The 7,306-nt window shown below is 43.0% G+C and overlaps 1 protein-coding gene across 1 annotated transcript in view; it reads right to left on the bottom strand.

The window, feature by feature from the left end:
* AKAP11 (A-kinase anchoring protein 11) overlaps positions 1 to 7,306 on the bottom strand; it is a 48,446-nt gene extending 41,140 nt beyond the window's left edge. The window contains exon 1 of the mRNA XM_011369752.2: positions 7,225 to 7,306. The gene's annotated coding sequence lies outside the window, so the exon portion shown is untranslated. The remainder of the gene's footprint in view (positions 1 to 7,224) is intronic.

Genomic DNA, 7,306 nt, shown 5'->3' with positions numbered 1-7,306 from the left:
GGTCTGTCCTTTCTCTCCTGGGCGCTGTCTGCATGCTTCCCTCCTATCGTGAGTTCCTCGAGGACGAGTTTTACTCTATTCGTGTTCTAACACACCAAGCATTCAAACATCTCATGAATTAACAAATAAAAAGTAATCCTTTTTAAAGTACAAAGTATGCCTTTAAATGTTTGAATGGATGCTTCTACATTTAATGAATTAGAGAAAAAAGAATTAAGTTTTTATGATAATTTCTAATTTTATAGTATTTGGGAACATATATATAATAAATGCACCAAATATACATTTTTGAACAAATTCCAAATGGTCGTGTTAAAAATTAATATTCTGTTGAATACAACTCTAACGAAACATGGCAAAATATATAAAACACTGGTTTTCAAACACTCGCCTACAGGCGACGCAGGACCGTGACCTGGCTACTTCCCAGTGGCGACACAGGCGCAGGACGCCACGCGGTGTGGCAGTCGCAGCGACAGCAGAGGGCAGAGCCTGGGAAAGCCAAGGTGGCCAGACTCCGTGGGCAGAGCACTGGACGGGGAGCACAGAAAGAGCGAGAGGTTTAGAACGTGCAGCTGGGCTGCCCTGCGGTCCCTGGGGACAAAACTGATCTGTGCTGAGTATCCGAGGCTGGGGACATACAGCGCCTGCAGCCGGACAGGCTGGAATACCCTGCACTCCCACCACGCAGAGCAGAAGCACCTTGCAGTCTAACAGGCAATGGATGGGCTCCTCAGAAACAGACTGGTAGCTGGGGGACTAAGTCAGCGCACACTGAAGGCCATTCTGCGCTCTCCCCAGCAAAGCTTAAAGGAGAGCTCGACACAATCCAGCGGATTCCCAATGACCCAGTGTGCACCCCAGCTAAATCCAACACTCTCAGGAATACAACAAAATCCAGTGAGCGACGGCATAAAATTTATTGGCTGAAATATAATAAAAATTACCAGGTATGCAAAGGAGAAAAATATGACCCACAACCGGAAGAAAAAAAGGTCAACACAGTAAGTGCACGCCCAGAAGTGACAGAGATGATGGAATGAACACAAAACATGGTGAATCTAGACCATAAATATGTTCCGCACATTCAAGCAGAGAGAAAAACGTGGTCACGATAAGGAGGGAAACAGAAGACATGAGACCCCAGTTAAAATTCTAGAGATCAAAATAAAATATACTAAATAAAAAACGTACTGGACACAATTACCATCAGACTAGACAATGCAGGAGAAAACCTCAACGAACTTGAAGACATAGCAATAGAAATTATCTAAAACGAAGCACGGAAACAAGAAATTTAAACACGAACAAACCACAACAACAACAAGAGCAACATCAGTGAGTCACTCCAAAAGGGACTGGGGTCCCAAAGTGTGGGGTCGAGAACAACACAGACAGACAAAATGACCCAGAATTCCCAAATCTGATGAAAATCATCAAGTGAGTGATCCAAGGAAGAACAATCAACCCCAAGAATAAACATAAAGAAAACCACGCCAAGACACATCGGAACTAAATTGCCGAAAACCAGTGATAGAGAGGAAAATCTTAAACTCAACTGGAGCAAAAAAGTACACATTACACACAGAGGAAAAAGGAAAGGGAGCAGACTTCTTGTCAGCGACTACGCAAGCCACGAAATAAGATGAGATCAGTATCTTTAAAGTAATGAAAGGAAAAAAAATGTCAACCCAATAAAAATGTCTTTCAAAAATTAAGGCAAAATAAATTTATTCAAACTAAAAAATGCTGTGAGAATTCATCACCAGCCAACCATCACTAGAATAGATGACAGTTAAAAGAAATTCTCAAGCAAAAGAGAAACAATACTAGATGGAAATTTGGAACTAAATGAAAAACTAGAGTGCCTGAAATGGTAACTATGATGGTACTATAAAAGACATTTTCTCCTTTTTTAAATCCCTTTTAAAAATAACCACTTAAATAAAAATAACAATGTATTTATGGGGTTTACAACTTACATAGAAGCAAAATGATGACAAAATAACACAAAGGACATGGTGGGTGGGAGAAGTGACATTGATTAAAGCTGTCCTGTAGACCCCAGAGCAAGCACTAAAAACGTAAAACAAAATAATGCCTAATAAGCAAAAGTGGGGTAAAGGTGATGTCATCCCCTTTCGCAAATGAGGAAGCTAAGGCTTATCTTCACAGGATTGCTCTAAGAATGCCATGAAATAATACATGTAAAAATAATATCTAATACAACGGGAACTCAAATGCTAGCTCCTTCCTTGGGTGCAGACCCGCTGTTTAATTTATAAAATCTAAATATACCACAGCTACTGGTTACTACTTTCTACTCCTGAATCGCCGGCATTCCTGCATTCACAGTATGTGTTTTGTTTATACCTCTACAGGGTTTGCAATCTCAGCATTGACATTTTGGGTCAGATAAGTTTTTGTTGTAGGGGGCTGTCCTGTGCATTTTCAGACATTTAGCAGCATCCTAGGCTTCTACCCACTGGATGACAGGAGTACCAAAAATGCCTCCACACGCTGTCGAATATCTGGGGAGGTGGAGTGGGGGGCACAAACTGCCACTGCTCTAATTTAACCCTTGAGACTACAGCCTATGTAACAGTGAAATTTATATAAGCCGAGGACCTGCACAGGATTGTAAATACAAGTCAACTCATGTAGTCACCAAGTGTCTAAGTGACAGTGACCGAGCTACAACAGTGAACAGTTCCTGTTCTCACAGAACTTACATTCTAGGGCCGTGCCTTGGTCATACCTGCATTTCCCAAGGGCCGTACTCGTGATACACAACCAGTGCTTGGCACATACAAGCCTAGTTATTAAGTTGAACAAGCTGTAACGTATAGGAAAACCTCATCAAGAACATGAATTTCAGGGGGACATTCAGTGGGAAGAGTAGTAGCTTTAAATAGAATATAGCTGAGGCCACCTACCTAATGACTCGCTGAAAAATTAATCCAGGGATATTTGTTCTGCTTCCTTTGTTTTCTCAAGCACGCAATGGAGGGAAGGTACTGGTCTTCCTACTGCATTCCAGGTTGGAATCTACTTCTTCCAAAGTATATGTGAACCCTGTCCGTAAAACAATAACGTGGGCCTGACTGATAAGTACTAAGTGTGAACCGCTATGCCTCCAGGGCTCCCTGTACGATGATGATAATAATAAACACAACTAAATAAAAGAAACAAAACAAAAAACAAACAAAAAACCTTAAACCTTGAGACTGGGCTTTCAGTGTGAATATTCTGCCTAGAAGTTGAAATAATGTTCATCTTATATAACCCCCATCTAACCAAACACATTTAACCAAAAACATGTTCAGGAACACACTTCTATCAGTGCATATGCAACTCATGACTTGAAGAGTGCACTACTGAAAAGGCTCTTGAAAAGAGTAATGAGACTGTAAGCTGCCAGTAGCAAAAATGAATGCATGGAACTGCTCTGCAGATGGTCCAGTGCGTGGCACGTAAGAGATACCCTTATAAGACCCTGCAGGACCTATTAACTGACAAGATATAAAAGGCATTAAAAAAGGACAGTGTAAAAGATAATTTTAAGGTTTCAAGCTTGGGGAGCCAGAAATGGAACCTTTGCCAATTAGAGGGTAACTAGAAGATAGTGTTTTGTGTCGCTATGATATCCAAAAGGCACCCAAATAACACGTATGTCGCTGGGGTGTTCAAGAACTAGGGACGTGACCCTAGGAATCATCTGCATGTATGCAGAGCCTGAGAGCTGATCCATAGACTGGGGAAGAATAGAGGACCTGGAGAGAATCTAAGGGGCGGCCACGGTACAGGGCCCCTGGGCAGGTAAGCAAAGAACCACAAGCAAGCAGCAGCCTGCAAAGCGGGCGAGGTGGATTTAGAATTTAGTGTCACTAAAGTCATGAACTAGTTTTCAGTGTGGAATATTAGACTTCTAAACTCCTGAGAGTAGAAATGATATTCTTCCATCCACGAACGCTCAGGAGCCCACATCACAGTACCTGCCACAGGGAACACGCTCGGTGATGCACACGTACGTGCCCATGCTGCCGGCCATGCACTGCTTCAGTGCCATTAGAGGGAATTCATACTTCTCCCAACACGAGCTGTTATCATATCCATTTTACATACAAGGAAAATGAGGCACAAAACGGTTACATAAACTGCCCTAACTCCCACACCTGGGAAACTGTGACCTGCAGAACACCGCCGAGAACCAGTTCAGCGTAGTAGTGGGGAAAACTCGAAGTGTAGGACGTTAAACACCAGCGGTACCCTCCGCTGCGCCCTGCCCACAACCCCCTTCTTAGACAGCTTGCCTTCCCCAACCCTGGGCAACCGGACTAGGAGGAGATGCCCAACCAATCGGGTTCTCTCTCCAGAACTTCTGACTTAAGATATGAAGGTATCTTTTGAGGACCATACTGCCCAATCAAAGTAAAGCTGGCACCATGACAGACCAAAGTGATGAGGAAGCAGAAACTAAGGGTTTTAAAGAGAAGGACAATCAGGGGGTTTGGCGGGGGGGGGGACAGAACGGACATAACGGAGCACAGAGTAGCAAAGACATAAGAGCATGTGTTCCCAGAGAAAAAGTGGAAGAGTAACTGCCTGAGATTTCCTGGTTCCCAGGACGCTGAGCTGGATTTCATGCAACAGAATGCAGAGGCAGTCCTCCAACAGGCTGACAAATGCCTTTTTTAAGTAAGTTAATTCAAATGGGTTTGCTACTTGCAGCCAAATAATTCTCAAGCCATTAAAAGAGGTCAAAGAAAAAACACTGAGTCAGCAGCTACTATGTGCTTCACAATAACTTTCTGAGGCATTTTAACCTTTTCAGGATGAGGTAAAAGAGGCTCAACAATACTAATAGATCTGCCAGACTCCAAAACCCAAACTCTTCACACTACACGTCATTTTCACTCAAGTAACATGCTGTTTCAGGCCACAACGTCATTCATCTTATTTTTTCCTATGAAACATTCTCAGATTAATCCAAAAATGTTAACTTTTTTCCTTTTATCCTGCCCAGTCTCTAATCTATATATTTCAAATGCCTTAACTTTTAGTGAATGTTTTAAAATAAAATGAACTTTTATGTATAAAGGTGAGTGGCAGAATGAACACATCTGGATATGTTTGTTCTGTTGTTAAACCGATAAAGTATTTTTTTCCTTTCTCTGCTTTCCCAGTTCATACCCCCTTAACTCAAGCCCAAGCTGAGTTCTTTTCCTGACCTGTCGCTACACCTTGTTCCTTTCAAAGTGGATGATTTTATTACTAAAAGGCAGACCACTTAACAGAAAAAGATCAAATTCAGCTTACCTAAATAATTATTCTACCCAAAGTTACTTCAATTACTTTTTCAAAGGCAAGACAAAACCACAAACACATCCTAAAAGCTTGAAACCCTCGCCAAAAGGTTATAAAGACAAGCAAAAAAATAAAAATAAAAAAGAAATCTATTTTTCTATCCCTAAAATTCCCAAGATTGAATGGGATGGAACTTTTTAAATCTAGATGTTTCTTCTACCCATTCTGGAAAAGACATTTCCTAAGTTTTCCACATTTTCTCCAAGTATAAACAAAACTCCACTTATAACTGAGAATTCCTCTAAAAATGAGCTATAATGTATCATCTGATTGGGTTTGATTTCCTTTTCGAGACAGTAAGTTCTCAGAATTGAAAAAATAACAATATATATACATATATATGTTAAACATACTATCCTTCTTCCAGCCTCTAGAGGAAAGGAGGACTTCTTCAGCTTCTAGACTTACCCCAGAAGTTCAAAAGCTAGAGAATTTCTCACCGTTGTTTCTGGGGTCTTTGGCGAGTCCCAAATCTTCAACTGTAACTTATCAGTATCCTAGGAGCATACCACTAAGCCCTTGTCAATAATGCAGTTATGTGGGTACATACACTAATCTCCAGTTACCAGTTCAGCTTGCAAACCCATTTGTTCTGACTGCCCTACATTCTTTGATCTCATAAACTGCTGTTAACAGCTACAACTAACAGTGAAACTCACCGCCAATCCCTGTGTCAATGCTGCCAGATGGAACAGAAAAAGTATGAATAACCACGGTACTACTTGAAAAAAACATGACTGCGTTTTCAAATATTAAGGTACAGTATTTTAAAGGACACTAAACAAACTGGGAACTGCTGCCATTTCCTCTAAAATGATAGACAAGACAGTAAAAGCACCTTTGCATATAGTGTCCTCTTTTTTCTGAGTATTCTATATTTTCTGAGTTATTTCCATACATAACAAAATCAGTATCAATCAACACAACATCCCTAACAAAGTGGGAAGAAGCTAAGGAAAGCTTATGTGTTTTTGCAAGTGACTGAATAATTAAAAAGCTGAAGAGAGAACCGGAATTCTAACTCGTTTGCACTAAGCCCATTAGCTGTGTCTCAGCAGTATTTCTCATCCTGAAACTTCCTTAACATCTTAAGCTAAACTATCTCCAGTTCAATAGGCTTTGGAGAAGAGGGCTAGCAGAACAGAACTGTTACCAAGTTATATCACGGTGGTGGTTTAGATTCTACTGCCAGTCATTCTGCCAACGTTTTTTAATACTTCGGACACATCCACGTATTTTTTTTTTTTTTTATAAAGTAGCATAGGTGCCTGGAATAACAGACATATATACTCAATCCATTCGGAATATGGATGGCCAGCATTTAAGCCACTAACCGCCTTAGAGAAAATTTCACAGCAATATAAACATCAACACTCCGAGTGGCTCTTGACCCCCTTCCGTTTCCTTCACAAGATCTGGGCTGCGCCTTGTTCCAGAGCTCAGGGGTTCTGACAGTGAAAGATGCTGCTGTTCGGGGACAAAGTGCAACGTCCTCCTCCTGTGCGCGCACCACGAACGCGAACTAGGCACACGCACCACCACGCACCGGGGCGACATGGCTCTGAAGACCACCCTGGGGATGGAAACTGAACTTGTCATTCAAAGGGACTGCAGCTCCGGCGCCACACTGGGGACCCCAGGAAGACCCGCCTCGATTCCGCGACACCCCCACCCCACCCCCGGCCCGGTGCCTCGGGCTTCCTCCTCCCAGAGCCGAGCGAAGGCGCAGCTCCCGCAGCCCCGAAGGCAGAGCAAGGACAGCGGGCAGGCGGAGGGCTGGGCCGCTCCATCCATCGCGGCCCCACACCCGGCCGCCACCCGCAGCTCCCGCCGCGAGCGCACCCGCACTCGGCTCACCTGGGGGCCGCAGCCTCCGCGGCTCACACGTACATCATCGGCCCGCAACGACCAGTCGCGCGGGCGGCGGCGAGGCGGGGGA

Source organism: Pteropus vampyrus, unplaced genomic scaffold, assembly GCF_000151845.1.
Source record: "Pteropus vampyrus isolate Shadow unplaced genomic scaffold, Pvam_2.0 Scaffold154, whole genome shotgun sequence".
Taxonomy (NCBI): Eukaryota; Metazoa; Chordata; class Mammalia; order Chiroptera; family Pteropodidae; genus Pteropus; species Pteropus vampyrus.
Note: the sequence above shows the minus strand (reverse complement) of the source record. Positions and strands in the feature narration are given on the sequence as shown.